This window comes from Doryrhamphus excisus, chromosome 21, assembly GCF_030265055.1.
Source record: "Doryrhamphus excisus isolate RoL2022-K1 chromosome 21, RoL_Dexc_1.0, whole genome shotgun sequence".
NCBI classification, from domain to species: Eukaryota; Metazoa; Chordata; class Actinopteri; order Syngnathiformes; family Syngnathidae; genus Doryrhamphus; species Doryrhamphus excisus.
The window spans coordinates 339,208-362,812 of record NC_080486.1 but is presented as its reverse complement, the minus strand read 5'-3'; the positions used below and the strand labels follow the sequence as shown (position 1 = coordinate 362,812).

General features: G+C 49.8%; 1 protein-coding gene and 1 long non-coding RNA gene across 2 annotated transcripts in view; one reads left to right on the top strand and one right to left on the bottom strand.

The window, feature by feature from the left end:
* Window positions 1–23,605, bottom strand: part of adarb2 (adenosine deaminase RNA specific B2 (inactive)) — an 89,464-nt gene that overhangs the window by 46,462 nt on the left and 19,397 nt on the right. The gene's annotated exons all lie outside the window — the stretch shown is intronic.
* On the top strand, window positions 13,216–14,187 carry LOC131108656 (uncharacterized). Its single transcript, XR_009120500.1, has 3 exons — window positions 13,216–13,278; window positions 13,364–13,426; window positions 13,737–14,187. It is a non-coding gene; the product is annotated as an uncharacterized LOC131108656 (long non-coding RNA).

Here is a 23,605-nt window from a genome sequence, read left to right as displayed (position 1 = left end):
GTCACGACGCGTTCCACACGGGACGGCGGCCTGGCGGACCGAAGCCGTGGTCTCAGGATATGATATGAGCGATGATGAGCGGCGGCCATTTGTATGTGTCCGAGCACGGCACCAAGAGGAAGGCCCATTCTTCCGCCATCTGCTCCACACAAACCTGGCTTGCCTGGAGGAGCGGCGGCCGAGCCAAGCCAGCCACAAGGAGCCGCATTCAGGCGCTGCCAGCGCTCCGCTCACTTACGCCGGCTCGCTCCGACAAATTAGGGGTCCAAAGAGAAGATGGATGAAAACAAACAAGGCAATCAGGACGGGTTCAGACGACCGCCATTACATCTGCTTTTTGTCGTATTGCTCAACTTTCTGCTGTAAAATGACGAAAAACAACCAAAACACAAGAAAGCCGGACTAATTACAGTCGGCGAGATGCTTCCGTGTAAACGTGTCAATTATTTAGCGAGGGCGAGCATGGAGCCTAATTAAATCTGTTTGTATGCACTCAGCCAATGAAACCTGACAAGCGATGTCACCTCGTTAAATACCAGCAAGGATGAGTGGACACCAGCCGGGATTGGCGTGGGAACGCATGGATCTTTATCTCCGCCACCTTAACGCTGAGCCAGTCCGGCTAAGACCTCCACCAGGGCTCCAATTTATGAATGAAAGGGTAAAAAGTGGACCTACTTCCTGTTGGAGGAAGGATGACCCACACGGCTCGTACCATTCTGACTGTGGGGGTGGACAGTTCCAATGATGTCATAGTCACTAAAATCAGGTATCCAGATCCTCACTAAATGTTGATGGCGTCTTCCGGCTGCTAGTTGAGGAAGGTAGCAAATAGACGGCGTGGGTTCCAGCTTGGGTCACTGCTCGTGCTCCAGCGGGGATGGGTGGATGCTTGTGTGCGTGCCGGATGGGAGACAGCGTACGTGCCGGATGGGAGATAGCGTACGCACGGCTGATTTGGAGGTACGCGTGAGCAGATGACAAGGTGACGAATCCGTGAGGTCACGGAGATGACAGGATGCATGAATGAGGGACGCATGGGTGGGCGATGCGATGGACGGATGGCGACACCCAAGCTCGTCAGATATTTAGGCGGCGTTTAAAATGCGACCATCCGAACACGAAGGTAATGGACGCCACCCACGCAAACATCTGGCTGCTGACAGCAACATCCACCTTCCCAAGCGCCGCGTCTCGCCAAGCGTGACCACTGTCATGCTGCTAAGTTTGGGTGGGGGGGGGCGTGTGTCTGTCAATGAGCCGACACGGCGGAGACGGACCTGCTGTAACTTCATGCGGAGGCTCACACTTTGGAGAAGTTGAGCCGCCACCTGCCAAGTCCCGTCACCCCAACATAGCTGCTTTATTCCTGGGCAAGCCAAAGCACGGGGGCCATCACTGGGGTATTAATACGGAGCCGCTGGGCCAGATACCTAAGATGTATTTAGTGAAGATGATGACAGCCGCCGATGGCTGCCAGCTCCATATCACGTTGGCACGAGGAGGCTTTCACTGAATACTTGTAGCGTGGAGCACAATCTGTTTTTCCAGCTAAATATACAAGCGCGAGTAGGCGCATGGCACTCATTCATATCTGACTCAAGACATAAGAGCTAATTGGCTGACCATAACAAAGCATTTTTAATATGGTTTCTTGGAGCAAAGCGCCGTTCTAAATCTGCGCTCTTGAGTCTGCGCCAGGCCAACCCACACTTCCATCCTCGGCTCATTGTCGTCTTCCGTCTCATCTTTTAATAGCCCGTCTCCTGCCTCCAGCGCCTTCCTGCGTTGGGCTCAGCAGCTCGTCTTCGCTTCCGATGTGCGTTCATCCCCCAAACTTTGGACTGGAATCGCAGCTCCTCCAGATGTCCATGCGTGGGACTGCATGGTCACATGGACGCGACGCTGGATGGAGGCAGCGCTGCGTCTCAGCAGCTGGTAGGTAAGGATATAAGAGTGGTGGGAATATCAGCTCCTATCAAAGGGAGACCCCCCAGGGCACCTCAAAATATGACATGGCCGCAGGATCATCATCAGGCTGATGTGAGGGGATTATGACATCGTAGCGATGAACCTGACAGTCAGAATATTTCCCATAAGCCATCACTACTAAAAGGAGGCAAGATTACTCAAACTGGGCAGGTGAGCAAATCAAGCACTCCTTGTTTCTCCTGTTATTTCTTCCTCTGAGCTCACCTGGAAACATTCTCTTCACGTGCTGGAGGTCCCGAATGCTCCAGGATGGCGAAACATGGAGCACAAAAACCCCATCAGCCACCTGGAACCAGCCCCAGGGTTCCATGTATGCATGTTCTCATGATCTAGGTCTAGGATCCCATCCCTAGGAGATATCCGGCGGTGTTGGGCGGGTCTCCATAAATAATAATGGAGAGAGGGGAGTGTTCCTCTGAAGTCATGTGACATTCAGCAAACACTTGAAAGAGCCGCTGCACGATACCGCGTCATACGCGCGCCTAAAGACGCACGCCTAAAGACGCGCCTTAAGCTGTGATCCGCCACTGTTGTCTTTCCGATTAACCAGGCGGCGGAGCAGGATGTCTTTTGGTCTGAGGCTGTTCTGGTGGATTTGCAGCACTGTTTGCCGTCTTAGATCTACAAAGAGGGCTCGGCAAATGAACCCTGAGCCCGGTGAATAAATCAAGACGGAGAAGACAGGAAGCGGCGGGAGAAAGGGCCGGATGGGATGGAGAGCAATGGCCGCCTTGAGTGACGGGTGAAACCAGGACAAAAAGGCAAGGCCTGGGATAGGCTCCAGCTTGATGGACTCCATGAATCAGTCTCAATCCCAGCATCTCCTACATCTCCCACCACCATGGAGCACACGCTCCAAGGTCATTAGCGTGAAGGACGCGTCGGCCCAGTGGCATTTCAAGCGAGGTGGCGGCGTATTCCCGGCTAATGAATATGTTGTGGTCCGGCCGGGAAGAGGTAGCGGCGTATTCCCGGCTAATGAATATGTTGTGGTCCGGCCGGGAAGAGGTAGTGGCGTATTCCCGGTTAATGAATATGTTGTGGTCCGGCCGGGAAGAGGTGGCGGCATATTCCCGGTTAATGAATATGTTGTGGTCCGGCCGGGAAGAGCCTGTCATTTTCCCTGCTTTTATCAGCAGGATGCAGGCCGGCACCGCGGCGGCATACGGCGGCGCTCCGCAGGGACAGACAAACACTTCCTGCCAACAAGATGGAGCGTTTCTGTGCTCCTCTCATCAGCGGCAACATTGAAAAGCCTCTGCCCACTGGCACTACGGCGGGCCGCTAGCTCGTGGGCACTGATGACAATTCAATGAGCCCTGGTGACCCAAAGGTTGTCATCATAATCATAACCCGCCCACTCGCTATCATAACTCACCTCCTCCGCACCGGCCGACTGAGCGATGGGCTCATTAGCGGGTTTTGTTCAGGAAAACCTGCAGTCGGGTCAAAAGTACCCAAGAGACGTTTGAGCCTCCAGAAAGTCCCGTGGCCGCCTTGCAGGCGGAAGTTCATGCGGGAAGGCTATCCACAACGTACGCTAGCAGGATCCCTCAGGTAAACAAATGCCATGCAGGGATGAATACAGGAGATGGTGGAGCGCTAATGGATCACTCAAGGCCACGCTTGGCAGATCCCAGCGTCTTGGATGACGTGTGCATGTAGCTAGCATCCCCAGTGAGCGTTCAGATGGAGTGCGGGGGCCCGATGCCAGTCGCCATTGGCCGCTGCTGCATGCAGATTAGGCCAGAATATGAAGAGGCCGTTAAGAATTGATGCCATCACTCAACGAGCTGCCAGTCTGACAGTTGGACGCCCAAAGTAAGAACGAGCGGCCATGAGTGGATTAGGTCTTTCCGCACTCGTCAACTTTGACTCGCTAGCAAACAAACCCTGGTGTGACGCGCTAATGCTTGACATGCAGTTTCTGGAGTCAATTGGGAACGCTGTAAAGATTGACACATTGATTACTTTATCAATACACTAATCCCTCGTTTATCTCTGTTAATTGGTTCCAGGCCAAACCACCATAAGTCAATTTCCATCAAGTAGGATTATTTATAAATGCAATAGAAAACCGTTCACCACCATCTAAATGCAATGTGAAATATTATTAGAGACCTCTAGACATGAAATAACACCCCTATAGTCACCTTGACACTCAGTGTAGGAGACATCATGAGAAAATATGAGACATCATATAAAATATATAAAATATAAGTAAGACTCATGCTCATGTGTTTGGGTGCTGGTGGAGCTGGGTGGGTGGGTGGGGGGGGCAGGAAGTGAAGTCAGGGGCGTGAGAGCTGTGTTTTAGCTTGGAGTGGGCTACAGATGCAAGAGCAGCCCGTGTTGGGATCATTCAAAGTCTGGTGCTTGTGTGTCTCAGCCGCCATTACTACAGTACTACAGTACTACAGTACTACAGTACTACAGTACTACAGTACATATCATCACAACTGCCTCTCTGGATGATCCCAGGCCGCATTCAACCACGAAACCAAAAACCAGGAAGAAGTGACGGCAGAGAAAAAGGGGCGGGGCGTGACGTCACCATGTGACTTTGCTCCAAGCGTCCTCGGCGAAAGCAACCTGCTGTTTTCTTATTTTGGGTAGCATAACTGTTATTTCATGCTGAAGCATCTGTGGGGGGGGGGGACCTTCGCTCAAACGCTGCATTTCACAAAGTGGAATTTTGACATTTAGAAAATTCCTATTTTCCCTGTCAAAGCGGAGACGGGAGGAAGTGGAAGGCAATCATTGCAACATTTTAGCAGCTCATTTTAAGTGGCTTAGCGGATCCCGGCAATCTGCAGAGGGCACCTTCAGCAATCAACAGCGCCGGCTGCCACGTGTGAGGTGCATTATGGGTAGTGGCGAGCACGGAACAATGCCATTAATCCCACAGGATAAGAGAAAAGGAAGAAACGCCACAGACCATCAGAGTGACCCATTTGCCATGTTTGAATAAGTACTTTGTTTAATAAGAATTGGATGAGGAGTATTGTGAAGGGGGGGCGTGGGGGGGTGTGGGGAGGGGGGGGGGCCCACAGACTTCTGCTGCCTTTTCCCTCTTCCTTCCAAAATTGTATTTTGTGCTTGAGTGAATTAGGTGATCATTTTTATCTTACATGCCACGCTGGCGTCTGGAGGTTCTTGCTTCAAGGAAATTGGAGGGGAAGACCAAGTCCAACATTTATCGCATGCCGAGGTTAATCTCCTGAAATGGTGGGATTTGGTCAGAGAGCAAGTGGAAAATCCACGCTTGCACTTGCGAGCTGCATCACGCTCACATTCTCCTGCTTTTTTTTTTTTAAGTCCCCCCCGTTCTCCTGCCCCCCCCCCCCCATCCTCTTCACACTGGAAGTTAAATCCTTGCCGCTGAAGAGCGGCGACAAGTTGAAGTAGCGATGCATACATTAGCACTCGCTCTGCTCATCCTTGCTCAGATATACTCAATATTACTACAGTATTTGCTGTCTGCCACGCCTGCATGGGAGGCAAACACCTGCTTGGCGTGGCCGTGAAATGTTTACTGTGGCGTGAAAGCACGCGGCTGTTGAATCACACGCTCCTTCTTTTTATACACACCGCACTTTATATGTGGATGTACACGTATGTGTATATGGACTATATGTACGTATAATATATGTCAAATACATATTCAAGCTTCTTTTACAGACTGATACCACACCCATGTGAAATACCATGGCATGAGTACTAGTACTACAAGACTACTACCAGGAGAAGGAGAGTATAGAGGTCATGAAGTGAGTACTACTACCACAAGACTACTACCAGGAGAAGCAGTGTATAGAGGCCATCAAATAAGTACTAGTACTACAAGACTACTACCAGGAGAAGCAGAGTATAGAGGTCATGAAGTGAATACTACTACCACAAGAGTACTATCAGGAGAAGCAGTGTATAGAGGCCATGAAATAAGTACTAGTACTACAAGACTACTACCAGGAGAAGCAGAGTTTTGAGGGAGCCGCCTACTGTGGCCCAGCGAGGTGTACTGTATTCGGGCACACGCTCCGAGCAGCCGGTGTGGCTGTCTCCCTTTTCAAATGTACGGGCCACATGGGTCAGGACAGGAAGGGCCGGGCGTCCATGTCTGCTGCCGGTTCCTGTATGTGGCAGGAGGACACGCGTCTTCCTCGTGCCTTCCATCACGTTGCTCCAACTCCTCCACTTCCTTTCCTGTCTTTAGCCCCGCCTCCAGAGAAGGTGTCAGCCCGAGGGATAGCACAGGCTAATTGGGGTAGGTGTGTTGCTGCGATGCGTTCAAGGCCGACAGGAGAGCATTGTTGTCAGCCAGCTAGCGTTGCGGTCGGAAAGCCTTGCAGGGACGCTAAAGTGGCGCCGAGCTGGAGCCTATCACTTCCACTTCCACTGACTCATGTGAACCCGAGTGTCGTTTGGCAAGTACAGTCGGAGTCACATGACTCGCTCTCAGCATTGATCATTGGATGTCAGCGGCGGGAACAAAGCACTCCCACGCCGCCGTGCCGCGTACCTCGCAAGCAAAGCCGGCGGCGCCCTCCTTCCCGCCTCGTACGCGGATGAGTACGATACGGCCCCTCGCGGAGTGACTTCTAATGCGCCCCCCTGGCGGGCGCGGGCGTCTCATTAACGCTGTCACGTCACTTTCATTTAGGAGCCATCCTACCGCATTATGCGCCTCTCCGAGCACCCGGCCCCCCCGGCCCCCCCGGCCTGCTTCAGCATGTCCAATGACTTATTCCCGCTAAGCGCTTCCCATTTCCTTAACTTTCACTCATTATGGATGGATTAGAAAAACATATTCCCACGGGAGTTCTGCCAATTCCGGCTTTTGTTCAACGCGTGCGGCACACTTGTAATCGAATAAACGTCACTTGGAGACGGGCCTTGATGAAGATGAGAGGATGCCCAATGAGATCCCATGGTCATTCCCGCTGACATCCTTTGTCGTCTTCTTAGGCGTGGAAGATGATGCAACCGCCAACAGCACAGACAAGACAAGTCGAACAAGGAGCAGACTTGACTCGGCTTTCAACGGACCCGCTTCCTCCCTCTCCTCTTCCCGGGAAATATTATTGGGCTAAAATGATCCTGTCAGGATCGGCCATATTCCATAAACTACCGGCAGAACGCTCCTCGGGTAACCGCCCAATCCAGGATGGACCCCGCCTCTCCCCAAAGTCAGCTGGGATAGGCTCCAGCATACCCCGACTCTAATGAGGATAAGTGGCATATGGATGGATGATGATGATGATGATGATGATGATGGATGGATGGATTTTGGGAATGGTGGGATTTTATGGGTATGATGAGTAAGTCTTGTTGGAACACAAAGATGAAATATCCTCCAATGAAAGAGTGAGCTGCGTGGTGGAAAAGGGGGGGTTTGCGTGGCACGCGTGGCGATCGTCAGTCATCCAAAATGGCTTCCTATTTCCACGGCGATAAGTCCCTTGGGTCCTTTCCAAACAAATGACGTTCAGCTGACTTGACAGCGCTCGTGAGTGTAAACATTTCCAGCCAACAGCAGGCGGTGTTTGATATCGTTTGATATCGCTGACAACACATCTCGCCAAGCTTGGTTCCCCCAGCTCCATCCGAGTCCTCCTCTCGTCTCCTTTCCTTCCTTCCTTATCAATCCCGACCGCACGCATCCACTCTTCCTCCAAAGCAGAGACAAAGGAAAGGCAATGTGCTCTGTTAGCCGGGATGCTACTTGTTAGCCGGCTGGATGGATGTGCTCCACCTGACATGGAGGCCACCTCAGGCAGGGAAGAACGTTCATGGCCTCATCGGAGGGGTCACATGACACGCCCGCTTTCCGTGTCAGGACGCCGCACCAAAGGTGTGGAGTTGTCCCGTTTAAGTCCCTGGCGGGTGCGTTCCCTGGGGGTGGTCACAGTAGGGTGGTTGTTGCTACTGTGGCTCCACGTGGCTGGAGAACCACGGTCCTGCAGGAGTCTGGTGGAATTGGGTCCTGAAGGTTTGGGGTTTACAGGAAGTGCTGACGGCCTGACGTTTGTCTCCACACACACACACACACACACCCACACACACAGGTGATGTCACAGTGTGGGTAGCTACGCATGTTCCGTGTCAGGAAAGAGAAACGATCTGTGAATCCTGAGGGAGTGGTCCACTAATGTGCACTGAGCTTTGTGTCCCTCCACTGGAGACGTGGACGGAAAGTACAGTGGAGTACGCCCACGTCCACAACTCCACTATGGCGGCCCAAACATCCTCTCCTCAAAAAAACACGTTTTTATCTTCTTCCTAAATGCTAGCATGTTCCAATGCATAGGGAGATGTCTTCATGAGTTAACAGCAAGCTACTTCCTGGTTCAAGATGGCAGACAGAGGGGCGGTACCTTGGTGATGCAGCCAAGGGGAGAATAAGGGGAGACTATTTCTTTAATAATAATAATAATAATAATAATAATAATAATAATAATAATAATAATAATAATAATAATAATAATAATAATAATAATAAGCAGACAGCCATACTGAAGCATCAGGTTGAGTGGAGGCTGATCATCAAAGTGATAAATCATCATCATAGCAATAAATCCCACAATATGAGCTCCATTAGTCACCCTGCTGCTCGGCGTGTGTGCCTGAATACAGCGCACCTTGCTGGGCCACAGCAGGTGGCTCCTCCTTTTATGATCTGCTTCTCCTGTAGTCGTCATGCCGTAGTATTCCATTAGTACTCAGGTACCCTTACTCACATCCTCATCTCTTCCTGGCCTCCTGACCTCCAGGTGAGCATGACTCTAACATCAGTTTTCTAATCTGGACCACATTTGGTTTTCATCGTAGCCGCCAGCTTTGTTTACTGTGGCAGGCCCACAGCCCTGCAAGGTAGAAACAGAAGTACCATGGGGGGGGCATCAGTGGGCCGCAGGAAGGTACTTCCTGACGCCAGTGCGGCATTTGGTTCAAGCCTGAAGTTGAACCAAATGATGAGTTGTGCAGGTTTGCACCAAAACCGGTTAGCAGAAGAGAAGAAAACCGGGACGCGACTCGCCGGAATAGAAAACGATGAGGAAAATGGGAGAGACGGAGATGATGAGATGATGGGAGGGAGAACGGGAGAAACGTAGCCGGGTGCCGCCACTCGCCGTGTCACCCGTGGACACGGCGTCCCGGGCCCGAGGCTAGCGCCGTCACGAAGGCGGTAATAGACTGAACACACATTTTCATTAGCTATTGATTCATTTCATTTCTCCGTTCATTTCAGGGGGGCATCACTACACAGCCGCCCTTTCCCTCCCCAGGCAACGTTCCTCAACGCCGCCTGACATAACTGTGGTAATTACTGCACCCCCGCCCGCCCGCCAAGCTGCTCGCTTTCACACCGCGGTCAAAAGTCAATGAATATTACACACACACGCACGCACACGCACACGCACACGCACACGCACACTAAGTGTTACACACACTAAATATTACACACAGCTACACACACACTAAGTGTTACACACACTAAATATTACACACAGCTACACACACACTAAGTGTTACACACACTAAATATTACACACAGCTACACACACACTAAGTGTTACACACACTAAATATTACACACAGCTACACACACACGCACACTAAGAGACTTTTGAGAAAGGTAGGATGAAAATATGCAACAAATAAATGCCAACGTGCTGCCATCATTTCTACTAGGTTGCACTCTGTGTGTACGCTAGCGGCCCCGCCTCCACCCGCCCAGATCGCATGACTGTCAAAAGGGCTCACTCCGTTCATGCTGTTGTTCTATGTTCCTATCAGGTTTTCATCTGGCCAGGTCTTGTTTAAGCCCGGCTACCAAAGTCATGAGGAAAGACGTTACTGGGAGGCGTGGCTTGGCGTGGAAAAGAAAGGAATAATTCCAAACAACATAACGGCCTTGCCCGTGGCCCTGCTTCCCGTTTGGCCGCGGAAGGCCTGGAAAGCGTGGAGCAGCAACATGTTTAGTAAGCGGGGACATTATTATTCCGCCATAACCTGCTCAGGAAAGCAGCACATTCATGGCACTGGAGGCTACTCGGCCGTGTGGAGAGGAACAAATGAACTCCATCAGGTTCATCTATCACAGGCCTGCCTCCTATGCTCCACAAAACACGGAAAAAGGGGAAAACAAATGGCAGAGCAAATCAATTACATGAAAAAGAATCATGTCACCTGTCAAATATACACTCGGCTCCGTGTCCGACTCTTTGTTTCCTTCTTTAACGGTGCACCTTCTCAAGATTGAATTTTGAAAACCTTCTACATTATTAACAGCCTTCATGCTTCATCAGTTTAGAGGTAGACCCCCCCACCCCCACCCCCCCCCAACCCTCCTCCTCTACAAACACACCCTGTTTGCTTGGGCCATTAAAGGAAACTCTACTCTACTCCATGGCAAGGTTCGGCAGCAATAACCAGCAATAACCAGCAATAACCAGCAATAACCAGCAATAACCAGCCATAACCAGCAATAACCAGCCATAACCAGCCATAACCAGCCATAACCAGCCATAATCAGCAATAACCAGCCATAACCAGCAATAACCAGCCATAACCAGCAATAACCAGCCATAACCAGCAATAACCAGCCATAACCAGCCATAATCAGCAATAACCAGCCATAACCAGCAATAACCAGCCATAACCAGCAATAACCAGCAATAACCAGCCATAACCAGCAATAACCAGCCATAACCAGCAATAACCAGCCATAACCAGCCATAACCAGCCATAAGCAGCCATGAGCCCAACAACCATTCTCTCCGTCAGCCTAGGTTGGCTTCCTCCATGTGCTGATATGCTTTGGTAAAGGCGTAATAATGCTGGCGTTGCCAAGGAAACAGGTGGCGGTGTAACGCTTTAATCCTGAGAAATATAATTGGAGGAAGGAGAGATAAACATCTTTCTTGTGTAGATGGACTAAACGTGTCAAATGAGCTGTGGAGGCCCCATTAGTGGACTCCATGGAAGAATAAACACAAACGAGGCAAGATCATCTTCTTCTCAAGCATCAAAAGCCAAACGGCATCACCAGAGTCACCTGGTGACAATGAAAGGAATCGAACGTTACTCAGCGAGCACTCGGCTGCAACCCAACTTTGAGCAAACATCAAGACAGGGCAACGACGTTCAGACGTTTCCCGGAAGTGCAACGTTTGCTCCAAGAGACCTTGGAGTCCTTTTTAGCCCACTGAATTTCCAAGCTCGACATTCCAAGCTCGAGAAAGGAACGATTCCGGTTTTGGATACAATGTACTATGATTCCAATCATCAGGGACACGAGCATCCTGCCAAACGTGTTGGTGACAGGCGGCGTGTGCCATGCCCAAGGGCACGGCCGCAGTGACCGGGCGACCCGTGCACCCCCCCCCCCCCCCCGTGTTATGATTGGTGACTGTTCCGCTGCCGAGGCAAAGAGGGAGGAGCTAAAGTGTGCAAGAAGACATGCAAATAAGAAAGAAGTGCAGGAATCTTTGCCATCTCCAGCAATTATCTGCTTAATTAGGAGCCATTGTCAGACGCTCCCTCGTGAATGGGCTCGCTGATGATGTGCATTTGTCCCCGCTTTCCAGGAGCCTAATCAGTCATCGCTACCTGCGGCCGCACGCCACACGCCACACGCCACACGCCACACGCTCGCCCATGTGAGCGTCCTGGCCTCACGTGGCGCTGCTCTCGGCTTAGTCACCAGGACGGTCAACAAGTCTCATTTTCACACCTTGGACTTGGCGTACCAGGATTGTGGCCGCTGGCGTGGTTTTGGTGTAAAGCGGTCGGGTGATTCACGAGGCCTCGTTAAGTCATCATTCCGTTGCACGAAGGCTCGCGCAATTAAAGCTTCAGACACAGAAGGTTTGGAGGGGCGAACGCTCCAAATCATCTTGAGAAGTTTGAAAGCTACCATTTAGCTGCCATGTGTGCCACCGCTTTGATTGCCATGCTAGGACGCTATTAGAAGGAGCCCGGCTTTCTCAATTCATGCAAATGACACAAATGGCTGCCCGTGATTGGATGCCACATGCTAGCTGGCGCAGGCGGCACATCTCCTGCTCGCTGGCTCGGTTCCTCCAACTGTACGCATGAAGACCAAACATTGCAACACCTCCAAGAGGGCAGGACCCCGTCTTCAAGCCGTCTCCGCCTGTCTGGCCTTCATCAGGGTTTGCAGCTCTTACCACCAACTAAAAATGGTACCAAAGCCCCCCCCCCCATACAGCTGATCCATCAGTCAAAGGCTATTGTTCTTCAATTCATGACCAGTGGAACCCAGATGGAAAATAAAGTTATATAAATAATAATATAAATATTAATTTAAGATGGAAAATAAAGTTATATAAATAATAATATCAATATTAATTTAAGATGGAAAATAAAGTTATATAAATAATAATATAAATATTAATTTAAGATGGAAAATAAAGTTATATAAATAATAATATAAATATGAATTTAAGATGGAAAATAAAGTTATATAAATAATAATATCAATATTAATTTAAGATGGAAAATAAAGTTATATAAATAATAATATAAATATTAATTTAAGATGGAAAATAAAGTTATATAAATAATAATATCAATATTAATTTAAGATGGAAAATAAAGTTATATAAATAATAATATAAATATTAATTTAAGATGGAAAATAAAGTTATATAAATAATAATATAAACATGAATTTAAGATGGAAAATAAAGTTATATAAATAATAATATAAATATGAATTTAAGATGGAAAATAAAGTTATATAAATAATAATATCAATATTAATTTAAGATGGAAAATAAAGTTATATAAATAATAATATAAATATTAATTTAAGATGGAAAATAAAGTTATATAAATAATAATATAAATATGAATTTAAGATGGAAAATAAAGTTATATAAATAATAATATAAATATGAATTTAAGATGGAAAATAAAGTTATATAAATAATAATATAAATATGAATTTAAGATGGAAAACTAAGTTATATAAATAATAATATAAATATTAATTTAAGATGGAAAACAAAGTTATATAAATAATAATATAAATATTAATTTAAGATGGAAAATAAAGTTATATAAATAATAATATAAATATGAATTCAATTGACTAAATTTACCGTGCGTACAATGTTTCGGGGTGCAACGTCACTAGGTCACGTGACGGTGTCTCACCAAGTCACGTGACGGCGTGCAGCCAATCAGTGCCGTATCTAGTCCGGAAGGGACGACACACCGGTAGCGGTGAGGGACGCATGGGGAGAATCGCCGCAGGTATTTAAAAGTTGTTGTTGTTGTTGTTGTTGAAGTTTACAAATGGACAAAATCTAAACATTTAAATGCATGGTTCGGAATCTAGGGGCCGTCCACCGGCGCAACGCTGAACTAAAAAGAGCAGTGTTCGATCACAACTATGGAATTGGTGAGTGTTGGCATTTCATTGCTAAACGGCATTAGCACCGTTTATTAGTACCTTTGTCTGTCACTGTTCTCTCAATGGTACGTGGAATTATTTAAACCTTATTGTGGTTTGAGGAACGCACTTTAAGTTGATTAATTGAATTGTAAGATTAAGACTAGTTTGATTATAATGAATAATACCATAAGTGCAATTATTTATTATAAATGATAATATATTGTACAATTGAAGTTATGATACGACTTGTATTATATATGTAATTAGAATGGCTGTGTGCACATAAATTGATGTATGCTGGTCCTATTCTACATAGGCCAGGTTTTGATGGCGAGCTAGGAACCTGCATTGAGGCAACCCGCCTGGAAGCTTGAAGCCCAGATGAACTGATGAGCTGATGAGCTGTCATTCACCCGCTCTGCTCTGATGGGGCCGGTAGGAGGCTTTGCAGCCGTCCTTTTCCTTTTGTCCCTCTTTGGCCTTCATAGAAACTTCACTCCTTTCCTCCACCCCTGACCCTCTGGACACCCGATTACTGGGCCATTGGACCGTTGTATGTTTTGGGACTCTCAGTACATCAGATGAATGCATTTTGTAAATTGAGCTCATTGAAATGTGTATTGTAAATTAGTGTTGTGTATTTGTATTGTTCTGTTGTGTACTTTATAATATATGGTACCCCCACAGCTGCAAATTGTGTGCTCACCTCTTCCTCTCACTCCCAGAGCCCAAATCTGGATTTTCTGATTCTAGCCTAGATCTTACTCTTACCATTGGGTTGAGTCTAAGCTAATGCTAAATGTAATAGCGCTTTGTACACGCCACACCAGGGCTCATCTCTTCATGGGTTCCACACCCGACCGCCAAAGATTCCTGATTTACAAATGCAGCATTTGGGTTGTTAGAGCACAGAGAACCTCTTTACGACCTTCTAAAGAGCCCTCCCGACATGACATAACAACCCTATAGTCATCTTTACACTCCTATTAGTCAACATAAGACATTTTCTGTTGGATGCAGTACTTCCTGTGGTGGCTATGATGTCATCCATGTGACATTACTGACACCTAGTGTCCGGTGTGGGCTCCAGCATTCACCTGCTGCTTGTCACACCGCGGGCTTTGGATGTCATGGGAACGCTATGCAGAGACAAAACTCCAGTGTGGATCGGTACTTCCTGTCGGCAGGCTGGCTTCTGAGGTGTGATGGATCCGCTGCCGTGACTGGCGGACGCAGCCCCGCCAGATCCAGGCTATTATCCGTGTCTGCGTCGTCTTCATGACGGCTGGCCTGCCGTCACTCAGGCTCGGCTCGCGGTAGCGTTGATATTCCAAGCATTCCAAGAGCTAGCATAACAACACGCAACCTCGGCCCTGCCCGCCCGGAGCGGAGGCAGCGGTGCGTTTCGGTGCTTATGTGTGCGTCCTTGTGTACGCTTAGCGATGTGTGCGCTCATGTGACTCGTCAAACAGATAAAAACCTGACGACCTTCAGGGGTCACGGTCACACTGTAATGTACTTGCTAGCTGATGCTAGCTTCCATGACGGGCGGAGCGTCCATCCTTGGCACGCCGCCAAGCTTCATTCATTCTTGGATTTAAGGATATTTGTGTGGTACTGTGTGTGTGTGGTAGTGTGTGTGTGTGTGTGTGTGGTATTTGTAGTACTGTGTGTGTGTGTGTGGTATTTGTAGTACTGTGTGTGTGTGTGTGTGTGTCCCTTCCTCTCTTTGGAGCTTGAGACTATTTTAATGTTTGCCACCTTTTAAAAATCCTTAAGATGTTCCCACTAGAGCGTAAGACTAAGAAGTGTTACTCATACATTTCCCCAAAGGACTGCAAGTATCATAATACTACTACGTATACTCCACGGTACGGCCGTACTCATGTTTGATATCTTCTGTGTGTGGAGGGACGGGGACGGATGGATTAATGAAGGAGAATGATGGAGGGGGGGGTCACTCCTGCATCCCGATGGACAGGTATGGGAAATGATGGGGGATGGCGGGCGTGCCAAGAAGAGGAAGGCGAGATGGCGAGATGGCGAGATGACAGTGGAGTGGAGAGGAAGGGGAACGCTTGGCTGCTTCCACTTGACAGCTGAGTGAGAGGGGAAGCGGAGTGGCTACTCCACCTAATTTGTTAGCGGGTCCATGATGCATGCAGCCATGACACCACACGGAGACGGAACACAGGAGCCAGACGACACACACTAGGCGCCCACGGATCAGGAACACACTACGCCCCCATCTCCTGGTGTGGACCCCAGCAGAGGTGCTCCAGGAGGACCAGAGGAGGGAACGGGAATTGTCCATCCTTCTGTGTGAGTTGGACGGCCAAAGCACACACTTGATGAGAAACGATGAAAGGATTCCGCTGCCGGTATCTGTTGATAGTGTCCCAACTCCGAGGGTAGGTTCACACCGCAGGCCAACTGAATGAGATGTTTTCATGTCAGTGCAATTCCATCCCATATCAGGTTCATACGGAGATACCAGCTGATGTGTATCTGACCACGCGTCCCATCTCCACGTCATGGATGGCGGGGTTGACCGTGCCGCACGTGGAGAAAGATACTCCCGTGTATGCAAAGGTTCTCCTTGTCATCCATAAAGGATGTTTGTGTGTCAGTGAAGCGTCTTGATCTCCGACACGGAATCATTTGTTGAGAAAATGGCGACTAAATGCTTGAAATGAAAGGAGAGCCGCAGCCGTCTTTACTTCCCTAAACACTCAGCAAAACACGCAACGCAACGACCGCAGGAAGAAGGGAATTTGGAGAAAACAAATCCAAATTGGACACGACAGCCTGCAGTGGGAACGCCGGCACTGAGTCAGCAGCACACGGATGCTGTGTTTGGGTCGGCGTTGTGGGGACCAGGCCAGCTTGGTGGATGATAACCAGCGAGACCTACTTTTGTCCATCATCTAGTCAACGCGGGTACCGCCCTGCCAGGAAGTGATGCGTGCATATAACGTCCAGGCCGTTCTCCCGCTTTTGTCCCGGTGAAGCGCATCTTTCCGTGTACGGGCTTATTTTAGCTGCTGCGTAAAACCACATTTATGTGCATCAGCCCGCTAATAACGACACCATGTTGATGTGGGGGGGGCGTGTGTGTGTTTGTGTGGAGCCGACGCGGGACTGATGCATGAAGTCATGGCAGCTGTCTCTTATAATTACCTGGGAGCCCCATCACCCATAAATGCCCCCCCATGCACACCTAAACACACGACGTCGCCACCCCCCTTTTACCGCAGCACTCGCAAATAAATCAACATTGTATCTTAGCGTCAACGTTTGCAGCGTGAGAGACGACAAGCCGCTCTACAAAAGGTCTGCTCCGATTTGGAAGGCAGTCAACACTTCCCAGCTCCCATTCCATGCCGACGCACCGGAAGAGCAAACCGGAAGCTTGCAAGGGAAGTCATAGAAGGAGTACCGGATGCTTTTTAGTGTCAGGGCATCTTCCTCTACAAATGTACAGACAGCCTTTCTGACGCCGAGAGGCCCCGAGACGAAGGACTGCTGTGTTGGTGGGCATGCCCCCACCACACAAAGCATGCCACTGCATAAACATAAACACAAACATAAAGACGAGCCACTCCGCATGGACAGCCAACAAGCCCCCAGTGAGCCCCAGCGTCCAACTTCAGGAGTGCTCAGGCGGACTTTGTCTCGGTGGGCACGCCTACACCAGAGCATCCCTCTTCCTCTAATCCTCCCTTTTACAAGAGCAGCCACTTTCCGGGGCCATTGTGGTCGCTGGTCTCCCTCCATTTACTCCCCGCACGCCGCTCATTGCTGGCAGTTTAGCGCCGCCCGCGTTCCAGGGGGAAGGATTAGGCCGGAGAGAAGAGTGGCGACAACATTGACGACATCGTCACTCCTCTCTCCTCCCTCAAGGACACACTTGTGGTGGGAATGTTTTTCGCTGGTGAATTTATGCTGATGATTGGTGTAAGCGTGCATTCTTAAAGCAATCAGGGGGCGCAGCGGGGGGGGGGGGAGCAGCTGCGCTCTCTTCAACCCAGTTGGTCTATTTACTCCTATTAACTCCTTTTTTGCCTCCCCTGAAACTTGGATGCTGATTTGGGAAGCAATCTTGACTTGTTTGTCTGGAAGCCGCCGGACTCCTTCGTGAAAGAGGGAGACGTAGACGCCGACTCTGGCGGCATGGAAGAGCGAGCCAACATTAGCCCCCCCGATGATAACATTCAACAAACGTCGTATGGGCCGGGACACAAATGAGCCGAGTATCGTGTTGACACTTGAAGCTGGGAGACTTGGCTCAGTCTGCGGCTTTCAAAGGTCCGCTAATAGCTGAACGAATGGCTAATGGCGGCCCGCTAGCGCTCATTCCGCTACGTAGCGCTCATTCCGCTACGTAGCGCTCATTCCGCTACGTAGCGCTCATTCCGCTACGTAGCGCTCATTCCGCTACGTAGCGCTCATTCCGCTACGTAGCGCTCATTCCGCTACGTAGCGTGCTAAATCCCGGATCACACGGCCAATCACAAAGCACCAACACACAGAAGTCAAATCAAAGGCGGAGCGAAGTATGCGACTTCCTGTGCCAGCACCCCCCACAGAGGTCTGTGGTATGATGATGTAGTTTTTGCACCGTGGGAGATGTGCCCCCCCCCAGGACCCGCGGAAGGCCGCCTGGTGTGCGTCTCCACGTGTGTAGTCACTGCTACAAGACGGCGAAATGGGAATAGAAGAATGTGCGGCCACCAGCAGGGCAGCGGAACGAGTCAGTGGGGTGGGGGGGTGGTGGGGGGGGGGGGTGTTTAATGGCACATCACTTATTAAAATGGAGCGGCATAGGTTAACCGTTTCATTTAGTTTGTAAAAGGCTAACACAAAAAGGCGATTACCACAGTGGGCAAAGCCATTAAAATTCTGACCTTTTCCCTTGGTGGGGGGGGGGGAAAGGAGCAAATAACTTGCATTAACTTGCATGATTGGGTTTTTCTAGCGTGTGATGGTGACGGAAAGGCCAATATGTCACTTGGGGACTTTGAAAACGTACACTAACTCAATTGACCGTAGTAACTCTTTCCTTCTTCCATTACCTGCCGAGCACAGACAGGCTGGAGCCTACCCCAGCTGACTTGTTGTTTCAATCCTTCTATGAGACAGGAGCACACGTCGGAGTGTTGTAAAGATATAAAAAGAGGTAAAAGAGGCAGCTAATGAATGCTTGTCATGGAACACACCATGTTTTTAGGCGTGTCCCAAGAATAGGTGTGTCCCATGACCAGCATCCTTAGCGGCCTCCTTTTACCTGTTTCTATATCTTTAGAATGTGTGGAAAAGAAAACGCTGTGTGTTCAGGTCTCACATCGGGACTGGAGGATTCCAAAAAGAGTAGACTTCCCTTGAACGCTGATCCTTGACCCGTCACATCAGATTCCATCCAGGATGCAGCAGAACTAAAAGTCTTTCTGCTTCATCGGCAAGCAGCTTGATTGCTTATTTTCCAGGGGGGGGCGAGGGGGGGCGTTATTAGCGATGCTCGGAGGCCATTGTACTTTCCTCGTCAAGATGAATTGGTCAGAGGAACAGCTAGCGTGAATAAATCACTCACAAACGTCCTAATTAAATCCGGCCATCGGTGAGCGAGGGAAGTCGGCAACAAGGAAGGGAAAAAAAATCCAATTCCTTCTCCAAAAAGCGGAACAATGGCCGCCATGGCCGAGGCGAGATTGACAAAAGGGGAATTTACAACAGCTGGGGCGAAAAGGCATTCTGTTTGACTTCCTATTATGTTTGTACCTTGGAGATGTTGGGAGATGTTTTCCTCTCCTCCATTGACTGGCACATCAGTCCATTATCTTGAAACAGCTTTGATTGGCTCACAATACGCTCGCTGCCGACAACGGGAGGGAAGCCATTCAGCGCTTGGCCTGGGGGGGACGGCCACAATGAGCATATTTGCACCGGGAGCAACGAGCAATGTTCATGGTGATGAATGATGGACGCCGCCACCCCACGGCGCCGAGGAAGGATGGGGGGGGGGCATGTTTGAGTTCACCCTCTCTTAAATACATGTTCTAAACTTGTCCGACATCAAATATGAACTTCCAGAGGACGTGAGGCGGTAATCCCGATAAGCCTTCCTCGCATTGCGCTACATGGTGGCATTTTCTTCCAATAAAAAAGTGACATTTGTAGACAAGGTTAGCATGCTAATGGCTTCCCCCTTAGCGCAGCGTGAAATCAGATGCTACTTCCGCTAGAAAGTAAAATGCATGCATCATCCTATCCATCCCATCGTGCTGGAGTCTACCAGAGGCTGGCAAGCAATCCGACAGCATTTAGACACTTTTTAAAAACCTTCCGCTTTCCACCCTCGGCCATGTCCCAGCAACGTCCCAGCAACAGGAAGACGCCGCCTATGGGAATGATGTCATGTCCATGAAATGATGTCATCATGAGGAGACGGAACCTTCACGTGGGGAAGTATTTAGCTCACTTGTGGCTAACGTGCCCCCTCCCAGCTAAAGGTGTGATGAAACGCAGACATGCCGAGTGGACAAGGATTTGTCTTTGCCCTGGGAATCATTCCGGAGGAACCCACCCCCAAAGGACGACTAAAAGGAAAGGTCAAAATCTTTAGTGGCTTATTTTCAATCTCCTCTGCAATTATGGACACCGAGGCCCCCCCGACCGTGACGGGAGAGATGGTTTCATATAACGTATGAGCAGACGGACGTCTTTGAACCCGCCCCTGAAGGGCTTCGCTGGAACTGACCCCAGCAGGTGACGTCATTGCCAGCTCCTCCCTCAAACCAAAGGTTCATCATTCAAATCAGCCGCTTTAGCAACCTGGGAAGAAAGCCTGTAGGTTCTCCTCCATTACCCCCCCACGGCGGGGATGGGGAAACATCAGCAAGACATCAGACAGGAAGTTAAGATGTTAAGATGAAAGGAAACAATGGGAGAGTGACAAGTGGCCCCCCTGGACTCGGCCCCCAACAGGTTGTGTTTGGAAGGAAGGAAGATGCAAGCAGAAGCTTTGACATCTTGGTAGACTTGAGATGGCGATGCTGCAAACTGACAGATCGCTGGAATGGAACACCTTCAGTTTCCTGAGAGGCCGACTCCGATGCCTCCATGTTGTCCACGAGGCCCCCGTGGAGAGCTTGAAAAGCTTCCTGTTTACACATCGGCACAAGATGAAGGAATGGTTACGCCTCGGGCACCACGATCGTACGCTATCGACGAGGGAGGTCCGAGACGCTAGAGAAACAGACACAGCGAGGATGGCTTTGGTTGCGGTGCGTTCACGTTCCATTCACGTCTAGGACAGCCAAGTTATGTGCCACATATGTTCAAGGTTTCTACTTTGTCTTTGGGATCACAGCCCCGCAGTCCACTCCACTTCACGCCAGATGAGTCGTGTTCTCTTCCCTTTCATTGTCTATGTCAGGGGTCAGCAACCCACGGCTCCAGAGCCGCATGTGGCTCTTCAGCCTCTTTGTTGTGGCTCCATTCGCAATGCTCAATTATTTTTTTTAACACAAGAATGGGGAAAATACGCATCTTTGTAATGAGTTTTGAAAAAAATACTTTCTTTTTCTCCTCTGAACTACTTTGATACCCCAAAATTCCCTCCAAATCGGGCAGTCAATCAAAATCTTTGGAGGCCTCATCAGGTATTGATGTTTAACCAAGATGATACTATCATTACCCTATGAGTTGGCAACCATCATACATGCACACTGCACTTCTATTTATTGTATTCTGCTGTTAAAACTTGTTAAAATTAGAAAAGTATTAACTATTTGAAAGTTTATAAAATATTTTTATATAGATAGATTTATACAATGTTTTTAAATTACGTTTGGCGGCCCCACTCTATTTTTTTTCTAGTGAGCGAGTGGGTAAAATGGCTCTTTTGATAGTAAAGGTTGCCGACCCCTGGTCTATGTACTCGTACACACACACGCACACACACACACACACACACACACACACACACACACACACGCTGTGTCTGACATGGCCCCGGACCAACAGGGAGGCTCCTCATTGGCCGGCATTGTGAGATAAAGCCAGGGCACGATACGTAATGCTGCTGATTAATAGCATTCAGCAGACATTAAGGCCCTATGATTATCCCCCCCCCACCCCCCCGCACCGGGCCTCTCACGCTCCCGCTATGCTAATTATTGGGATGTCGCTTTGGGGGTGTTTTTTCCCCTCTTATTTGACACTAGCTTGTCTCTCCTTAGCGCCGATACCGTTGCTGCAAGATGTACAATCTAAAGACCGAGACGCCTTCCATGATAATATCCATAAAAGCAGACGGGATTTTAACTAATATGATGACTTGACTTTACGTGTATATAGCTAAATATTACTTGGGGGCAAAAACATGCTAAATATTACTTGGGGGCAAAAATATGCTATATATGTTTTGGGAAGCACACCTCTGGCCTCTGGTGGCTTCCTCCAAACGTCAGCAAGAAAGTCATTCTCTACATCAGGTAAGAGTGGGACATCCCAGCCCCCCCCCCGCCCCCCCCAGACGGCCTATTGGAGTGTTTTGCTGTTGCTGACTACGGTTCTCTGTCGGAGTGAAATCCTTTGCAGCGAGTCGTTTGAGCTGGTGGGTTGGTGGTGGTGGGGGGGGGGGCAGTCAGACGTGCTGACCTCCACAGTCCCAACACGTAAAAATGATGATGCTAAATCTCCATGGTCACATGTGATGAGTGACGGGGCCCGTGAAACGCCTGACAGCCTTATTGACCCCCCCGAGACGGCATGTGACAACGCCGCTGTCAGTGTGAGACGGGGCGGCGCTTTCTCTTCCGCCGGGGACGGGCTAGGACCAGGATGCAAAACATCCCGGGAAGGAGCTCGGCCCTTCTTGTTTCAATCAGCGTTCCGGGCACCGTCCCCGCCCCCCCGGGGCCTCTTCCTTCTTGCTGTCGGACAATAAAGACAATTTACTTGAAAGGCCATTGCAGCCGCTTTGCGATGGAACGCCCCCCCCCCCTCCGTTTGCAGGACTCTGGTCGGTCCGGCGCGGCCGTCCTGATTCCGAAGGCAGAAGCAGCCGCAGGCAGGAAGCGGGAGCTGACACTTAACATGAACTGGGGCAGGAAGCGCGGGACAAGGAAGGTCACGAGGTCCCGTCGTAACGCGCACGCTCCAGCGTTGGTGGGAGGAGGTAATGGAAGCTGACAACGGCGAGGTGCGTCCTCATACTCGGAGGCAAGTGACAAGGACATGTGACAGCGACCGGGCCAGCTCCACTGTCACTGCCACTCAGCCGGGATCCCGCTGATGGCAGCAGACGGCATCCAAACAGCATCCAACAGCAAAGGAGTCCGCCGCGCTCCAGTCCACTCTGGCTTCCATTTTTACAGCCCCGCCTCCCCGCGCCTTCGCTTCCTGTCAGCTTTCACACCTCATATTTCACGTCTCCTCCCAAACACGTCACCCCGTGACGTAAGGCCGCTCTCTTCTCTTCGCCCACAAATCACACGGGCCCCCTCCTGTCAGTGTTTACCCAATGCCAAGATGGCGTCAAATGAGGGACGAGAACGACGCGCGTTTATTCAAGCGGCACCAGAAGGCTTTTCAAGCCTCGGTGCCCCGCCCACTTTGTAACCACCCCGTTGTCTGGGCGAGCCACAAGGCTGGGTTCTAGTCATCATGGACAGTGCCAATAAACGGCGAGGATGACGCCAAGCAACGTGAGCACGTCATGGCTGCTCAGCACCACAAAGACCAGGCTGTTCAAAGGTGGACGATTCAGGGCAAATAATACCAAACACATTTCCTCCATGACTCACAAGTAATGTAGGCGCCCTGGACCCCCTGGGAGCCCCCGTCCCTTTGCCCCCCCCCACATTATTCCCCCGAGAACATGAACAAGAAAGCCAAATCATAGCTCTCTGACAGAAGCAATTTCATGTGAGGCCTTTCCCTTCCATTCCACCTTTGCTGCCATCAGCACTACTCTCCATCCTCCCACCACCCCCACATGCGCCTTGCCAGACGGCCATGGGGGTCAGAGCGGCCACGCCACCCACCACAGCCACCGCGGTGCTGGGGGGCTAGCGAGCGGGTACCGCTGCTCTGGAGTGTGAGGCCAACACGCATCCCGACGGTCAGATGATGCTTGAGGAAAGCCAACCCCTGCTCGGCTTAACCAATGGCTGGCGGGGT